This window comes from Conger conger, chromosome 4 (genome assembly GCF_963514075.1).
Source record: "Conger conger chromosome 4, fConCon1.1, whole genome shotgun sequence".
In the NCBI taxonomy this organism is placed as follows: Eukaryota; Metazoa; Chordata; class Actinopteri; order Anguilliformes; family Congridae; genus Conger; species Conger conger.
Window position 1 is genome coordinate 49,783,539 of NC_083763.1, and position 19,973 is coordinate 49,803,511.

The 19,973-nt window shown below is 39.0% G+C and overlaps 1 protein-coding gene across 1 annotated transcript in view; it reads left to right on the forward strand.

The window, feature by feature from the left end:
* The first annotated feature begins 11,818 nt into the window (after positions 1–11,818).
* The window catches only part of LOC133126006 (cadherin-7-like), a 112,728-nt gene continuing 104,573 nt past the window's right edge, over positions 11,819–19,973 (forward strand). The window contains exon 1 of the mRNA XM_061237790.1: positions 11,819–11,899. The gene's annotated coding sequence lies outside the window, so the exon portion shown is untranslated. The remainder of the gene's footprint in view (positions 11,900–19,973) is intronic.

Below are 19,973 nucleotides of genomic sequence, written 5' to 3' on the forward strand. Positions count from 1 at the left end.
GGATTTTCACACACAACTGTCTCTAGAGTTGGTGCGAATGGTTGCAGATGTGTGTATGTTTTCAATGTTTTTCCAATGAGAGGGAGCGGTGGAAATTGCCGGTAAAGGTGGGGAAGGAAGGAGGGAGGGAGGGAGAGGGAGAGAGACGGATCTTGCAGCCCGCTCAGTTTCCTGCCGGGTTCGGGCTTCAAGTGGCAAGCATTTTCACAAGGACTGGAGTGCCATTTTGTCTCCTTGCTAAACACAGACTGGGGGAGGGTGTGGGGGGTTGGCTGTTTTCTACTACATCTGTTCAAGGCCACCACTCTCACTCGACCTGACACCCCCCCCCCCCTTCTTTGTCACCCCCCCTCCTTCATGCACAGCTTAGAAATTCTCGTACATCCTCACAAAACAACTCAGGAAAACAACAGGAACAGGAGAGGATGTTAAGTTTTGACTCACTCTGTCTCTCCCTCTCTCATTCTCTCTCTCCCTCCCTCTATCCTTGTCTTTCTCCCTCTCTCATCTTTTTCTCTCTTTCACCCTCTTTCTGTCTCTCTCCCCGTCTCTCTCTCTCATGTCTCACTTTCTGTTACTTTCACTCGCTCTCCCTCTCTGTTTCCTCACTCTGCAGATGAAACAGGAATCACGTGTTCCCCGCCAGGCCCTGCCACAGCCCGGAGAATACCTCTCCTTTATCTCACGCTCCCTCCCTCTTCCTCATTCGCCAGCTCCTCCTCCTCTTTTCCCTCTACCTCTCTCCTCGCCGTTCTCCCGCTCCCTCGCCCTCTTTTCTTTCCATTCCTCCCGCACATCCCCTGCACTTCTCCATCGTTTGCTCCTCCTCTCCGTCTCTCTCAGAAGGCCTGAAGCGGGCCCCTCCCGTGTTAAACATTTCCAGTCAGTTTTCCTTCTCCTCCCCAGCAGGCAGCTGGACACTGCTCTGAGGCACAAACTGCTCCTCAGCTGTTGTTCAGACCAAATGTCAGAATTGTGAAGAAATGTGATTTAAGTGAGCGTGGAATAATTGTTGATACCAGACAGGGTGGTTTCAGAGACTGCCGATCTCCTGTGATTTTCACACACAACAGTCTCTAGAGTTTGATAGAATGGTGCTGAAGACAAAAAACATCCACTGAGCAGAATGTCAATTAATGAGAGGTCAGAGGAGAAGGGCCAGACTGGTCAAATCAGACAGGAAGGTGACCAAAAAGTCTCAAAAATAAGTCTAATAAATGCCTAATAGAGTGCTCACTGAGTGTAGGTATGGTAGTCAGTAAATTATAATACAATGTAAATGATACAATAGATATAGTAAATACAGCACCAAGATGGATACAAAGACAATGTAACAGTGCTTGATGAAGATAATGTGCAAGAAGACAAACATTCAACATGGTAGACAGCAAGGATCTTTTAAAAACAGTGTAGATTTAAAAAAAGACAAGTAATCAACAATAAAAAGTGCTTTCAGCTCACACAAAACATGTAAATATCGAGGGAAACTAATGTGGACTGTTTTCTATATCCAAGATAATTAGCCTGGCTCATAAAGCACACATTCAAATGTAAACTCATGCAGCATCACGTATTAAATTACACTGCTCTCTTCCAGATAAAATATTGAAAAATTACCTCAAGTACTACTTTTCCTTCACTTGTGATCTTTGAATTATAAAACAATGAATAAAATTGACTCTTACTTATGTGGTTTATTTTTGCTGTAATGTTTTCAATGGTGGGATACATGACTTGTATGTTTAGCCAATAATTGTCATACGAATGTGACCTGGCATAACACCACTCGATTACGCCACCTTGGGAATTACTCCCAAGGAAATAGTTTGTAAGAATGGAGGATTGGTGATCAATCCCCACATAGGTGTGTTCAACTAAATGAACAAGCAGAGACGTGGATTAAAAACAGAGTTTATTAATTACACTCCTAAAAACACAGTAAATACAACCCACACAAAAACCCACAGGATCCTCGAAATTATAAAATGAGCCGGTAGGTCTTCCCCGCCACTAGGGGCGCTACTGGGTGCGTGCGGGTACGGATCCGTGGAGGGTGGAGGACTCACCGGAAGTGGAACCGAAAGGTCACTGACTTGTGAAGGTGCCAGCAGACTTACACACACGCACTGTAAATCGGTGAGATACGGACACGGTGAATCAAAACATGCAGTTCCGACGGCGCTGTAGTGACCTCCACGCTAAACCAGATTCCAAACCACGCACTGCAACGTAAACAGTAAGCCGCCCCAAAGCCCCAACTCGATCAACAGTTGGTTTGTCAATAGTACGGGTATTAAAACTAGAAATAAATATGGAATCCCAGGGAAAAGGCGGATACAACACAGTTTAAAAACACAAACGCTCCACGTAGCCAGTTACCGGCGTATTAATAGAACTGGCGCCCCGCTATCCACGTTCCTTAGCTCTTTAATGAGCCTACGCCAGGGGTCGGCAACCCTGGTCCTGGAGAGCCGCAGGGTGTGCTGGCTTTCGTCTCCACCTTAAAATAAGCAACCGATTGAGACCCAAGAAACCAGGTGAGGTGAGTTAACTGTGTAATCAACGGCTTTCATTGATCAATTAATGCCAAGTAACAACGAAAGCCAGCACACCCTGCGGCTCTCAAGGACCTGGGTTGCTGACTCCTGGCCTACGCGATAAACGCAAATTCCTAATGTCGGCAAAACAGCAGCTAGCAATGCCCTATAATGGCAGAATAACATTTGTTAGTAAACGCGATATTGTCGCGCATTTTAACCATGACATTACCTCGGAAGCTAAATGATTAAAAGATTAAAAGAAATACCTCAATAGGCTATGCGCGTGCTGAGCCTCAAGCTCCACCACTTTGTCTATGGAACTTAAATGGAACATTACGTGGCTGCAAGTAACAGAGCAAACTGCGACATACCTTGAAGCCAGACAGGAACTTACACACAAGCAGGGAAGAACAAGAACCCCAACAGGTAAGGCATTTCCTTGTACCCAGTTGTTGCAGGCTATTTATAGGCCCCCAGAAATTAACTGCTGTGTACAGAAGCATATTATCTGTTAAAATTCAACCAAATGCCTCCACACTCATTGGACGGCGCATCAATCTACATCAAGACATTGATCCAAAATGTATTGCTAAAGCAACAAAGCTAAAAACTAGAAAATTCTTGACTCCACAGGTCAATCACTTGAACTGAATCCAATTGAGCATATGCTGAAGAGAAAAGAGCACGAGGCCTTGCAGAGCATGACCAGAGAGGACACTTGGAGCCGGGTGATGCCTATGGGTCTCGAGCAGTCAAAATTAATCTCATAACGCACCATCTTTAAAGGTACAATAGGTCATTTCGGACTCCTAATGGTCAAGAGAGGAATTGCAGTAACAAACACCCTCAAACCACAACACGCACTATTTTGGAAAGTTGACAGTAACAAAGGCGAACAGGAGACTTTATGAAATGAAATGTGGACTTTAGTGTGCTGCACAAAATTATTTATATGTTTTGTCTTTTTGAAGTTTTCACTTTAGCTAACCAACTATATTATGAGCACTCATTTGGCTATGGAACTAGCTGGCCATATAACTAAGATATGATAGTGTACCACACATGATGCAACTGCAACTTTGAGGCAAATAAAGGTTTGGCTAAACACACATGATTCAACATGTAAAGAGATAAAAGGAACGTGTAGCTGCCCAAATTGCACTCCAGACAAGCTATCACTGAAATTCTGTATTCTATTGCTTATTATCCAAGCAAATAATACATATCTAGGTATAAAACTATACCAGTTTGTTATCGGTAGCAACAAGCAAATTAGCTATTAGTTAGCTTGCCGTATTTACAAATATCCACCTAATTTGGGCAGCTTCACACAAACAATCTGAATAAGTCCCCAAGCCATTGGCTGTGTCAATTAGAACCATTCTTAAACCAATGAGCTTGAATTATTGTACAGCTGTGCAAGGTTTTGGTGAGTGACGGCCCATCAACTGTATATTTTGAATTTAAGGACTATGAATTTAGAGGGTGAGTCAACATGTCAGTGAGACAAGTAAATACAAAGTATGTCAAAGTGTGCATCGACAGCACCCAACAACATGGCTGAAAATCCTTTTTTTAAATAAATGTTTTCTTTCATTAGAAGTATTTTCAATTTGAATGAAAGCACTTCGTGCAACTGCACTTTGTACAAAAGCCTTTGTTAACGGCCTACAAACATTGTCGAAGGGAATCTTGAGGGTCGGTCTTATCATTCATTTATCAAGGCTATTTCCCTCCAGTATATTAGACACTTTCAATTAGCTTTTGGGTATGAAGGTACCTGACTTGCATGGATAGTACGGAAGTCACATTCCTGTGCTGAAAATGTGGAGAAAGTCCCAATGCGAGGCCAAAGACCGGCAACTCTGATTCAATAATTAAGCACGGGGCACTTGTAAATGTCATTTCTCCTCCAATCACGATCGGTGTCATCTTTTATGAAGACACATTTTTATGTCCATGTTTTACATTCAGATTTTTTTAGATTGTTTGAAGAAAGAAATTATCACCCCTAAAAATTATATAAATCAGATTGGCCAAGCAATTCAATATGAATAACCCCAAAAATGAATGTCGTACATAATTATTAGTTTCTGATTCACTTTATAACTATTCACTGACTGTGTTGTGTAACATTATTTGTTTCATACAATGCATCTCTCAAACTTGCTAATCATTACAGCAAGGCTTTTGCCGTGTCCTGTGATTACTGACAGCAATGTGAGATGATGTTCATCTCCAGATTCCCAAACCTACAGGTACAGGGAATGGTATGATGGAGACAAACAGCCAAATCTTGTTTTATAATGCTGAAGTGATCTTTTTATCGGTACTGCACTGTAGTTCTAAACTGTGCTCTGTTATGGTGTTCTTTGGAAGCATTGTGTAGCTTTCTACTTGGACAATGCAGACCTTTTTAATATTGGCATTGTAGGTTAAATGAACTGCATTTGGCACAAAGACTTTAAGGGTTTCCTGGCATGCATTAATCACACAACTTGCATTATCTCAGACAAATACAGTCACATTGATGAAATCCACCTCAAAGCCAAACAGATATTTCTCGATGCAATCTACAAATGAACAGAAATTTAAGGTTCACATTTGATGTCATTAATTATCCTTGCAAAACAAATGAAGCATGCAGTAACGTAATTGTCTTCGCCATTTTGACCCATCTGTGACTGCAGATAGGCTGCGGGCTGACTTGACCAGTTTCTTTTTATTTATTTATGTGCAAGTCCTTTTACAAATGGGGTTGCCCCTCAATTTATTGCATGCTTCTTGAGAAAGGCGTGTATTTTAGAGTTATCCAATTTTTTTATGAGAATGTTAGAACTCAGAAATGCATTGGTCAATTTGTGGATGACATTTATTCACCACTCAAGGCTCTGTTGTGCCTGTTAACAGATTATTCCCCTTTCCTGCTGGTCTCATTATTTTATTTTATTTTTTATTTTTGCAAATTTTGTGCGCATGAAAATGAATAGGTTTTTCTGAATGTCACAATTAATTGCATGATTAGTCAGGTGACTATATTAAGACAGTGCCTATGGGGACCCCATGAGGATATTGATTGCAATGGCAATTTTAATCACAAAAAGTGATGTCTATAGCCACAGGACAATATACACACTTTTGATATTATTTGTGTGGGCTGTCACTTACAGTGGTGCCATTGAAGTAGAAAGCAGGTTTTTACATACACTATAAAATACTTATTCTTACTTAATTTATCTCTTCTGGGAGGAAAATAAACTATGTCTATATTATTTTATTTAAAGGTCAAAATATTCCAAGAGACAAAATGCGAACTCATAATTATCTTAAGTATTGGTTTAACATTTAACAGTCATTTTAGTAATTCAATAAAATACTACAGTGTCTACAGTTTATGAACTAAGCTGTTCCTCTCTTTCTTGAGAAATGTGTTCATGCTTAACACTGTTAAAATGATACAAAGCACATAATAGTCTTCCAACCTATTACTCTGCACTTATTACTGCTTTTTTATTTATTTTTTATTTTTTATTGAATCTGTGAACTGGCATTTGTATGCCCAGTAAATCTGACTCAGCCAGACCAATGTTTGCCTTAGATTTGTTCAGTAACCCAAGGGCTGACAAGAATCTAAATTTCCCCATTTGACCTGGCTTATTTTTTGTGCTGGACCATTGGGACAACTGGGCTAAACAGTTGAATGAGACATATACTGTACCTAGGCTTGCTTGAACATCATGGGCCAGCGTCACACCTTCTCAAGCTGTTGGAGTCATTTGCCATATTCTTCCAGTTTTTAATCAAAATTCACAAACACTTTTTTGAACATCATCATGAGTTAAGGTGGTTAATTGCCATGGCATACTATTCATGTCAAATTGCATTTGAATCTTTGGAAGATCCACCTAATCCAAGCAATAAAGCAGCACATCTGCTGCTAAGTATAAAGTGATTAGATATTTCCTAGCCACATTGTTTATCAGTGAGATATCCTAATTGTTGCACGGGAGTTAGTCTGTGATTTATTCAGTACAAAAAGGAATAATCAAATCAGCATTAACCGCTTAAGTCTCACCGGGTTTTTTTTGCATCCATACCCTTTTTTAACGGTGGAATTTTTTATCACTATGGTAACAGGATATACCGTTTGAATGTAAAAACTCATGGTTCTATCTTTATAACCTATTTTAACATGCCATTGCTTTAACAGCAACAGTTCCTTATTTTGATTATGTGGGTGGCAAAACAATTGTGGGGGGACCTTGCCTTCTCTGTACTTTGGAAGTCAATGTACAACATAAAATAAGGGAATGTCAGAGTCCCTTTCATGGCAAGGGTCCAGCAAACCAAATGCGTACCAATGCAATTCTAAAAAGGTGCTAACTCCGAGAAACATCAATATTGGAATTATCATTGTTGTTCATTTTGCCATTGCATACTTCTACAAAAGTACTTGTACATAAGAATGCTATTATCTAAGTTTTGTTTGGGACTGTGGAACAAGAAGATCCCATATATGAGCTTATCTGACCAGTATTGGAAATCTACTGTAGATGCATAATTCCCACCTGTGATCAAAAAATACAGTATAACTTCTGCTGATCCAAGAACCGGCTCGTGGAATGGTATTGAAGTAATGACTGAGAAACATTTTAGCTAATGACATTACATTTCCAATGGTGTGTAGTATGGCGGCATTGGCTCAGGCGGTAAGAGCAGTTGTCTGGCAGTCGAAGCATTGCTGGTTCGATTCCGGCCTGGGTGTGTTGAAGTGTCCCTAAGCAAGACACCTAACCCCTATATGCTCCTGATGATCACCGTGAATGACGAGCATTGATTTGACAAAAACATTTTTTGCCTGCGTAACAAAATTGTAGCATTTTCAATACACATGCTCAGACGCTTCGGTAAAAACTGATCTTGAGATTTTATGCCCAAAAAGGTTGACATTTTACAACAAATTTTTGATGCCAAGTCTAAATAGAGGACTTTCTTTGGGGGACTTCCAAGGAATCTCTCATCTCTCTATCCTCTTGAGTATTCTCAAGTGAATATTTCTGAGGAAGACAGTGAAAACACCTTTGGCTCCACAATAGAGAGCATTTTCATCAACGTGAACCCATTTTGTATTAGTGATCATCTAAATACATTCTCAAAATATTGTATTATTATTCAGTATGCGTACAAATAAGGAGCAAGCCTGCTTTTGAACAATAAATAGCCTGTGTTTGACTATACATTGTGGGATGTGTTTGAATTGATATTGGGGGTTGGCTATTTGACAAAAATGTCAATCAATAGACCTCAATTAGTATATTAGTATACAAGATGTTATTATTGTGATTATTATTATTATTTTTACAATCTTATCAGGGGAAGTACAAACACTTCTTTTTCAGGATAAAAAGGGTTGTATACTTTAGTAAGCTTAATATAGTATTTTACATAATATAATTTTGTTTCCATGGAGCCTCCAAATGTACTTTAACTTAGAAAAATCATTGCAGAATGCTATTTTTGGTGATATTGTCATCAAATGTGAAAGGGGATTTCTGCAGTGTTTTGGGTGTAGTGCCATTATCTTTCTGAGCTCGCCAAGCACCACTACAATAATCTGCATCCAGTGAAAAAGAGAAAATCTTTTCAATGAGAAAAAAAGCTTCCATTTTCACTGTGTTTAACCTTCAGTTACTTTGTTTTTGTAATATGTGGAGTAATTCTGACTCTTGGAAAACAAACCCCAAAGGGTTACCTTTCAGACACCATGATTATGCCTGTAACCAAAAGGGTTCAAGAACAGTAGCCATTTTATTGTGGGTATGTCATTTTAAGCTTGTGTAAAGAAAAGGGGTGATACTTAAGGGGCTATGCCAAAACCCTTTATTACTGAGACAACAGTCAAAATTCAAAAGTGCAATCCCAGACACTTTAGGCTTGCTAATGGTATGGCTAATAGTTTGGGCACCATGCTAATGAAACTTTATCTCATTTTAACACAGTAGATGCAGGATGCTGAGGAATTAATTAATGTTTTCATTTCTAGTTCTTTCTTGGATTACCATAATGCCCTACTCACTGGCCTTCCAAAAAAGTTATAGAGAGACTACAACTCCGCTGCAAGTCTCTTAACAAAAACCAGGAAGAGAGCATTTCTCCTGTTTGAACTACCCTGCTGTGGCTCCCTGTTTATTTGAGAAATTATTTCAAGGTTATTTTACTTTGTACAGTATACAAAGCTCTCAATTGTATAGCACCTTCTCATATCTCTGACTCTCTAACTTTATATCACCCAGCAACGTCCTCTGATGCAGGTTTTCTAAATGTGCCCGGTATACTACACAAAAAAGCAGAGAAGCAACTTTTACCCACTACACCCCTTTGGGATACCTTAACTGAGGACATTAGAAAAACAGGCTCTGTGGGGATTTTTAAAAGCAAACTGAAAACCAACCTATTTATAAAAATAAAAAACAATTTTTTTTATCGTTTTCTATATAGTATATATATTTTTACTTTGTGCTTTTTTTATATTCCATTTTATAATTTAAGTCTGTTTCATCTTTCTTTATTTGTATTTTATTTGGTGCACTATGTAAACTTTGACCTACATCACTGAATCAAAACTGCTATACAAACAAAGCTTAAAGAAAATAAAAAAACATTTAATATACCTATTCTTTGTTGCATTCAACTGTCTGTCTTCTCAAGCATCCAACAACTCCTGGTACTTTTTTTTACCAGACACACCAGGGCACTTTCTGAGTCCACAGCTCTTTCCTCCAACAAGAGGAAAAAAACAAACACTTCACAACGCAGTGAAGCACAAAGCTTTCTCGCCCCCAACTTCACATACAGGATTAAAACAATCTAAGGATGGTCAAACCTTGACCACACTAAACACACCACAAAGAAATCATGTGTTCAGTATAGCGAAGAACGTAAACTGGTGCCTTTTAGCATTAATCAGTTTCATAGATAAAATAACTATAATATTTGTGGGCTGGTGAGACATGCCCCATCCCCATACAGCACAGAGAGTTTGGAACTTTTCTGGGTTTCAAATATGAGGATAACCACTCCTCGTGTTTACTTATGTATTGGCCCTGAACATTTTGATTGATTTATTCAACATATTTTAAGATGAAACGACCCTGAAGCTGTATCACTCAGTGACAGCTTACCGAGATTCTTAGTGTAGAACATAGGGCGATGGCTCTACAATAACATGCATCAAGGACCAACTATGGCACGCCCAGCTGATTTTCTGTGCCACCAACTATTGTTGGATGGTTGGCTGGATGTGCCCAGAGCTTTATGCCATGACAGAGAATTAGAGAAACAGAGTTAATCCAGATGGAGCCAAGACCTTGGAGGATGAGCAGAGGTAATGGGATTGTGGCTTTTCGGGCCCATGGATGGTTTGGCCAGCAGCAGGACTCAAAGTGAGGAGGAGGCATTGTACAAAGCACCTCTGGCACTTTATGACTCCCTGTGATTGATAGAGGGGAGCAGACCAGCAGAAATCCAATGTCAGTTTCCAATTAAATAACTTTCGCCACTGAGCTGCTCTCTCTGGCTCTCACTTTCCCTCCCTCCCCCTCTCTCCCGCATTTTAGTTCTACCGGAGAGAAGCTTGACTTTAAATTGGTTTCATTTTGCTTTTTTACATCAGGTGACTGCTCTTACATTAAGAGGTCTATGCTGGAACACAGTTGGCAGGGGTATAGAGGTAATAAGAGCAATGGCCATTACTTCATTTAATGTATAATTGTCTGATATCAAAACCACTATACTATACGATTCACAGTATATTGAAAATTATTGAAACACACAGAAAACATTGTGATTATCATAGGAACAGCTTGTAGAGTTGAAGCTATGAAAAAAAAAGGTTGGACTGGACCCATTACTTGGTGCACTATCAACTGCAGTATGCAGGCACGACACTGAATAAGTGGCATACCTATCACCACACAACACTAAGGTTTACAGGCACACATTCAGTTACCCGCAGGCTACTGTCAATATGACTGCCTCATTTTTGCAGCAAAAACCTTTTTTACACTTCTCAGACATGACTTCCAGTGCAGTTTAAGAAAGATTACAGAAAAGGGTCCTGGTATGGAAGGGTTTTAGTATATGAAAAGCTCAAACACACATAACAATAACACATTTCAACACACTTATTTTATTTCCATATAGCTCTATCCAGGACAAATCTTTCATTTGATTTATTTCGCTATAGGTCGCAGCGGATTTATGGCAATGTGTAGTTTGGTCAGTACCCCAAACAATATTCAAATTTGGAACCTTCTGAACACTTGTACAGATCCTTATATATTGTCCTATACTGCAACTAGGCTGATATGATTTCATCAATACTTGCATATGCATCCATTCAGGCACATGTGCATGTGCAGACACACACACACACACACACACACACACACACACACACACACACACACACACACACACACACAATTATACACAAAATATATCAGTTGTGTCAATACAATAAATTACTATGATTATTCTTTTAAAACTTTGTTTGACTCGACATTAGTAAAAAGGTACATTTCAGTTCAAATGTGCCAAACTGATTATCAGTGCCACTTAAGTTGTTTGTTTACATATGCACACTGGACCAATGCAGTTAAAGCAAATGTGGATGTTGTCTGACATGCTGACTGCATGATAACAAAATAAGATTCTATTCGGCAGCTCTGTTTATGGGCAGATTTTGAACTTCACAGTTCCCTACATATGGTAATGCCTAAAGAAGTGGGAGGGTACTTCATTCTAAATTTGGTTATCTGTTTTATAATTATTGATTCCCCCACCACCCCCACCCCAAACTTTGTTTTCTACCCTTGACAGAAAGGAGGAGTGAAAATCACAATACACGTTTAAAGTATTGTGAGCATTTTTTGAAATAGTAAGTTACTGTTTTTCGATAGTGTTAAGAAATAGTTTGTTTGTGGGTAGCACCTCATCATCCCACGGTGCTGTAGAAAGGAACAATCTCGTGCGTTGTGCAGCCGGGGGGCAGGGGGAGCTTAATTATTTTTCTTCTTCCTTTACTTTCTTGTTTTCTTTATTATAAAGGTCTAGACTGAAGTGCATTAGGGCGCCTGAAAATGTTTCGCTTGCAGCGGTCAGGAGCTTAAGGAGGTCTCCACTTCATCAGGCAGTTCCGTGCGTGGAGTCCGCTCGCTGCAGCTGCTACTTCTCAATGGAGCCAACATCAGCGAGAGTGCGTATGTAAAAAGGGACCAGCGCAGTCATTTCAATCACCATAGACGCGGTGCTGTCTCCAGCATCCTCCGAGAGAGAAAGAAGGAACCGGGAACGCAGAGGTAAGGGACAGTTTATAAAATATTTTTGTTTGCCGCTTATTAGCCTGTTTAATCGATTGCCTTCTGATTCGAATATACACATTTTGGATTTTGTCATCATCATTGATTTTATACAGTATTAAATGCTATTTGTATTTTGTGGGGGAAAGTACCGCGCGGAACAGGGATCCGCCAGCACGTAGAGCTTCCTGAAGTGCTGGAGAAGCAAATAGCATACCAAGAACTCAAGTTTTATAACCGTCAGATCTGCAGCGTTTGGGATGCACACGGCGTATGTACATTTCGGAAACAAGGAAAGTTGACATTCCATAGGCGCATAGGATAGATAGAGAGAATTACGAAACAAGTAAGTTAAAGTTGGAAAGCAACCACATTGTTTGTAGTTTCGGGAAATTATTGTTATCTCATGCGTTTTAATACGCGCTGGGTCCTTGCTAATGTTTCATCCCTGAGCGTATACTGACTCGCTAATGTATAATGCATGAATAAAGTGTTAAGTCGTTAATTCTTGAATTAGTAGACCGTGTACAAGAGGTTTTTCCGCAGAGGTGGCTGTTAAATGAGACATTGGCAGCCTTGTTTCTTTACTTTGTCATTTTTCCCCCGTCGAGGGTGTTTTAACGACTAAATCTTGTGGATCACTGGTTATATCCTAGGTGAAATACAGTTACTTGATCCCTTTTCCTGGTTATTTTGTCTTTCTCATTTTCAATTTGATTACCATCAATGCACGTATCCTACCAATTTTGACATGCAATTTGAGATTTTAATGAACAGAACGGCAGGTGCTTCGTGTTTTGTCAGAAGGATTCGCTGTATTCGCTCGACTGCAAGAGTGGAATATGTATTTCTTCAATGTGAGCGAAATTAGTAGCCTATCGTGAGAAAACTCTGATATTTTAAATGGTTTCCGCGCTTCAGACTTAGCTTCAGAAATATGGTTTGGTTCAATAGTGTTGGGTCTATCTGCCTGGAGAATTTAGTAGGTTAACGAATGTGATTGATTGTCCTACAGTACTGTACATAGAGGATATGTGATAACGGTTTTCCACAAATTCACTTGGTTGAAGTACACTTGTGTAGCCTACATGCTTCAAAAGTTAAGACGACTTTCGCGAGCTGTTTCTTGAATACCACCTAGGAAACCTACGAAATGATTCGCTTGCCATTCAGTCCATGCTATAGTTAAGCCAACATAAGACACAATTTATTAGAATGAAAGTAGGCTACTTAATAAACAATTAAATAAACAATATAATTGCTTATAATCAATAAATAGACTATACAGTAATACGAAATATGATTAATTGTGGCTTGGATATTATAAACTGAAATCACAATAAAAAATATTTAACAGATACAACTAACAAGCATAGTGCATTGCATTCAAGAAAGCTGAATTATATAGCCTATCGTATATAACATGTTTTTTTTTGCTGTTACGTTGGAATATTGATGCATAGGCCTATTCGTACTACAAAATACATCTAAGGAAAATATATTAATTGCAATGTCCGTTCGACCTACCGGTCAGAGATTATAGATTCTTTTTAAAAAAAAATGGTGTATTAATACTGACAGTCCTTATTTCAGATCTCGCAGTGATGCGGAATACATTTCACCTTAAGTGAGAAGTAACCATTGACACAGGGCGATCCCTTTTTAGTGGTTTCTGACAGAGCATCTGTCCAAACATAATGTCTAATATTGCCACCAGGTGGCGCGGATACTGGGTAGTGGTTTCGGGTATTTACATTCTTCAGCGTTTTTGATCCAGCTGCACACACTGCACACAATAGTAGCATCCGTTCATCGTATATAAAAAAGCGATATAGCCTTGTTATAATGTATACAGTACATTTTGTGCTTACAATTTCAGTTGTATTCATATGATATGCTAATTGACTTTTCGCAGTAGTCTACATTTGATGATCTACTTAAAAGGCAGTTTAATAAAGACAAATTAAATATCCCACTGCTGAAATTATCTGAAGCACCTAGGTTATTGTATTGCATCAGCTATTCCATATAATACACTCAAAATTAAGGTAAAGCTTCAGGTTATTTGCAGTGGATATTGAGATGAATTGAGTGAAAATGTACAGTCCTGATCAGTGGTAAAGCTTTTTGTTTTTTTGTTTGTAAGTGGGACTTGCCAAAGATCGGCAAGTCTGATTTAGAGTACTGTACTGTGTGCATTCTGTCTGTATTCAGAATTTAAATCTTTCAGCTCACAATCTTTATACTTTTCTTTCATGCAAAATGATAAATTAAAGACTGTTTAGGGTGAATTCAGGTAATTTGGGACACTTAAAAAAAAAAATCTGTTTCAGTCCGCTCTCACCACTCACCACCATCAGTCTTAATAGGATACCCATAACACTGCACATTTTTTAAATACTCCTGTTCTGACCAACCCATATATACTTTATTAGGTATTTTTCAGACTAATTTTTTGACTTATTAAGTTTTCTGATACTGTAGTCCATGCACATAGAGTTTTGACATGTTGTGTGTTCAGAGATGCTTTTCTGCATATGCATGGTTATTTGCATTACTGTCACCTTCATATCAGCTTTGACCAGTCTGGCCCTTCAACCACTCTCATTAACAACGTGTTTCTGCCCACCAAACAACTGCTCACTGGATGTTTGTTGTTTTTCGCACCATTCTCTGCGAACCCTAGAGACTGTTGTGTGTGAAAATCCCAGGAGATCAGCAGTTTTGGTGATATTCAAACCACCCTGTCTGGCATTCCATGGTCAAAGTCACTTCGATCACATTTCTTCCCCATTCTGACATTTGCCTGAAAAACATCTGACCCTCTTTACCATGTCTGCATGCTTTTATGCATTTAGTTGCTGCCACATGATTGGCTGATTAAAGTGATCAGCCAAGAGGTCTACCTATTAAAGTGATCACTAAGTGTATCTCGGCAAAATTGTGATATTATAACATGTGAAGGTATAGGAATCACTGGGCCAAAATACAATTTTTCCTTCACGTTTGGTAATTTGGGACACCATGTTAGATCATTTTGGACACAGCATGAAAAGACAAACATAAAGATCATCGACATTATTCATGCATCAGTCCTTTCCAAATGATTTCTACAGTTCCTTTACCATTCAATGTGTGATGTTTTAGGCTGTTTTAGGCCCATACTCTTTTATAAGTAAATTAGAAAAAAAACTATGTGAATAATTTGTGTCCCAATTCCTTGCAGTGTGATACATTTATTCAGATTAAAAAAGATTAAAAACACAGACAGATGTCATCAAACATTTCAGAAGCATTAGTCATTTGTGTCAAGCATCAAATTTTTAGATACAAATCAATTCACTTAAAATGTATTTACAAAGATTATTAACATCATACTTGATTCAACAAAATAAATTATGAATGTCATGATAATGAGCAAAAGTGATTCTTTTCAAAGTGGTAGCAATAGTTACTGAAGATCCCACATCTTACATTTGCAAAAAATGGACCTGGATAAACTCTAATTCTTTTGGGATAATGGATTTTGTGTCAAAAGTGGAACTTTTTGGATGGCACATGTCCCGATATGTCTGGTGTAAAGCAAATACAGCATTTCACAGTGAGAACATCATACCAACAGTCAAACATGGTGTTGATAGTGTGAAGGTGTGGGGATGCTTTGCTGCTTCAGGACCAGGACGACTTGCCATCACCTGAAAATTCGGAAAAAGAAAATCAGATGGTGTTCCCATTAGCTACTGTTAGGAACCATGGAACAATCTGATCTGTACCAGAAAGTTATTTTGGAGAATATCCATTCATCTGTCCGTGAGCTGAAATGTAATTTGGTTATGCAGCAAGTGGGTTTTTAAAAAAACAATTTTTTAAATTTAATTTGCACATAAAGTAAAAATGCCTGAAATTCAAAATAGGGCATAAATTACAATAAATAAATGACAATTAAATAATAATAAAACATGTTTTGTGTTGAACTCTAATGTTTTTTTTCTAATATTACATTTTGTCTAAAGATCTGAAACCATTCAGCGTGACAAACATGTAATAATGGTGGAAAACAGGAAGGGGACAAATACTTTTTTCACTGCAGTGGTATGACAGTAATCTAGGGACTACATTTTAAATTATGTCCATGTTATGGGATTCCATAGCCTGAATAATTCTGTTGTTTAATATTCTGGTTGGAGGCTCTGCAGTTATAGATTATGTTATATTGGCATTAAACCCACCGTGGCTTTCTTCTTGCAACTATAAACCTTTCCAACTGGAGCACAGTGTAGCTCCGTTTCCACAGGGGAAAGGGGCTTGTTCTTGAAGTCTGTTCCCATCCTCTCATGTCTTCTAATCCTTGCTTCCTGTTCTTGAAGAAAAAAAATGTGCAGCTAGTGACATTCCTGGATACCTGTCAGCTAAAAAGCTCCCCTAACAGTAAAAAAAAATGCACAGCTACTGTAAGTTGATGTCTGTCTCAACGCCTCTCTTGCCAGGCTAGGCTTTTTTAGTAGCGAGTGCGTGTTAGGTAGCAACGATATAGAGGCCATATGCCACCAGCCCTCCCTGCGTCACGTTGGATGCCCAGATGCCAGGAGCAGCATGCTCTCTCTGTGTTTGAGTGCTCTCCCTCAGGGACGGCAGGGCCACTCTAACTGTGGGGGAGGGCTCTGGCAACCATGCACTTCTTGTCAGATGGCACCGGAGGCTAATGAGACTTCATCATCCTGTCCCGGGCCATTTGGTCGAGCCGCACAGAATGTAGAGATATATCTAGATATTTATCCAAGGCGTACGACCACAAGATTCTGGGTTGGGGTCTTTGCAGGGAGGGGCAGCAAATGTGGCTTCTTTGATTTACAGTTATGATATAAACATAAAAAAACAGTTGAAATAATATGAAAAATATCAGACTAAATATAATAAGCAAGTATTCTATTTGGCTAAAGTAGCAATTTCATTTTGTAACTCCAGTGGAAGTAATAATTATTCAAAACTAACACAGACGGTACAGCTTCCCTCATTCACATTAATGCTAATGATTACCGTTGCAATTAATGATTATCTTTAGATACATTTCATGTATCAAGCTGGTTGGTGCCTTGAATGGCAGCCAATTGCCATTGGTGTGTGTATGAATGGGTGAATGAGAAGCATCAGTTGTACAGCGCTTTGGATAAAGGCGCTATATAAATGCCAACCATTTACCATTTATGTACAGGCCAGAATGATTGCTAATAAAATACTTCAGTGTTTTTAAAATGCAGTTTTGTGACATGCCAGTATGTGGAATTCTAACTTAATAATGTCTTTACAACACTTTGCACAGATGTATTTCACAGAATGTCGAAATATTGACCTGAAAAATGAAAATTAAAGCTGTACTGTAAATATATCACATATGCCCTAATTGTCACTGAAGTGATATGAGGTGTAGCCTTGAACCTTGATCTGAGGTGTAGCCTTGAACCTTGCTTTCACAGGAGATCATTGGTTGAGAATACATGTAGCTTTTATTCTGTTCGTATAGTGGAGATGGTTGTGTGCTAATTGACTGCGATGGGTAATGGAATTGGATGAATGGTACATTTGTGGATATGATTGAGGAGATGTGGTTATTTATGACCACAACAAGTTCACATTTAGTCTTAGTCCACAGGTTCCTTTGTCTTTTCTGTATAGGCTTGGGGTTTACATTTAGACACTAAATTCAAGGAAGAAAGGACATGCTCATCTCTCTCTCACACACAGACACACACGCACACACAGAATACTTTTGTTTCCGGAACAATGGATATCATTTATTTTGCAGCGGCAGCTGTGTGTATCAGACTTAATTTGAAATTGACAACATTATCTATTTAGAGTGGTGTAAAAGCAGAAAGAAACATGCAATGCCACTGTTCCCTAAAAAAAACATTATGATAATGCTTTTTCAGATATTCTCGTCAATTTGCCATATTTATTCTGATTCTATGATTTAAAATAAACCTCCATATAAGAATTCAGTTCATGCAAATGTGCAATTCCTTATTTTCTTTAGTCTCTTTCGAATTTGTTTTATTTTTCATGATCAATCTCATATTCATAGCCTGTTTCTAAAATGGCAAGAGATTATTTATGGATTATCTATGGCAACTTGAATATTTTGAGACCGCATATTTTGTGAATATTCTTTTTTTATGTTCGACAAAGAGTTAATACATTTTTAATAACTGTGATTGATCTCTTTTAACAATAGAAGTGCAGAATAAATCTGTATTCAAACATATTTGGTGTTCCCGTGTTTATATTGCATACAAAGTGAGAAAATGAATGTTTCAGACACTGGAGATTAAAAACCTCTCAATAAATTCATCAAGGTAGATAATTCAGAAATATGTATTCTCTCAAGGTCATTTGGAGAAAATGATATGGAAGTCTGGCACATCATTGGGCACAAGATGTATCTTAAAAACAACCATCCGCTTTGACTGTTCCTCCTTTAATCAGCAGTTCAAAACCTTTGTCTTTTGATTCGCACCACACCATCTGATGTTCATGTGCAGCTGAAAATTTCATTACAGAGTAGAATATATTAATTTTCATTTTGATGTGCACACACTGTAAATTGATCTTGATGAGGCTGATGATATTAAGACCGCAGGCCCCGGAGATCTAAGCTTGACAATGACACTTGATGAAAGAAAGCAGCCACTGTTGGAAGACCCTTGCAGTGAGAGATGTGTATGCAGGATGGCAGAGGTTGGGTGATCAGTCAAAGGGGATGGGAAAGGATGGAAGCGGTATGCTCTCTTTCCTGAGATCGAAACCGTGGGAGACAGGGAGCAGAATGGAAAGGAGAGGGGGGGGGGGGGTTGGGGACTTTTCCCACTGTACAGCTCTCCCCGGACTCCAGCTAATGCTTATGACTGATAAAAATGGGAGGAAGCACCATGTCACAAGGTATTAGATAGCGGAAGGTAGGATGAATAGCTGAAAAATACTAAATCCCCCAAAAATGCCAAACACCCTCCTTTCTTCTTACCCGTGATACGGGATATCTGGAGAAATCAAATTGGCCACTTGAACTAGATGCAGCCGCCAATGTCTTCTGTCAAGCATGAGCAGAACTGACAGGGAGGAAAAAAATGTCTTTGACTATTCCTGGCGTTTGGGGATTGAAGCGAAACTGAGCTATGCAAATCTCTTTTGGGTTCACACTTCATTCGTTCTCTTTCTTTTCCCTTCTACTTTGTCTTTTCCTTCCTTCCAAACACTGCGGAATACACTGACCAAGCTTTGCGGGACGAATGTGAAAAAAAATAATAATAATTTATCAGTTACTAAGCACTTGTAATCCTGCTGTAAAGCAAGGCTTGCAAATGAGATTAGAGGGTTTAGATAAGGCATTTCCCCCTGCGCCAGCATCAACCTGTCTCTGTTGTCTGGTCGGGGAACTGGGAGAGCCAATTCCTTCAGTCAGTGGCAGGATCTATTGTCTAATTGAAAGGGAGAATGATGTCGTTCCCAGATGGTTTCTCAGGGAATTTTCCAGGCGATAGTGTAAGTTCAATTCTCTCTCTCTCTCTCTCTCTCGCTCTCTGTCATGTGTCTTCTGTCATATTCTGTTTCAAACATAAATCAAGTAAACAGGGTATAATAAGAATGGTTGTGCTTTAAGATGTCTGCCTTTCACACAGGTCAGTTTTTTTAAGGAGCGAATCTTACCAGCAGATGCATTAAAGATAGACGGAAAAAAACTTGTATTAGAAGTGTTCTCTTGCCTCAGAACCTGAACTCTAGAAAGGAAGCCTACTTTGATAGTTCCTCCTGGGAGCTCAAGTGTTCTCAGTAATGCCTCTCTCTTTTTTGTCTGTTAGCATCGACTAAAAAGGTTCCTCAAAACACCTTAAAGGTTTCCGCATAGCAACGGCCCCAGGGACCCCTTAGGAGGATCTCGGAACAAAACCTTCCGCTGTTTAAAACAGAGGTTTTAACAGGGTTTTGCATTCACACTGCTGTTCGCAAATTGCGTGGCCGACCCGCTTTACTGTATATTCTCCCGAAATGAGTCTAGCCATTTCGCCACCCCAGCCAGATT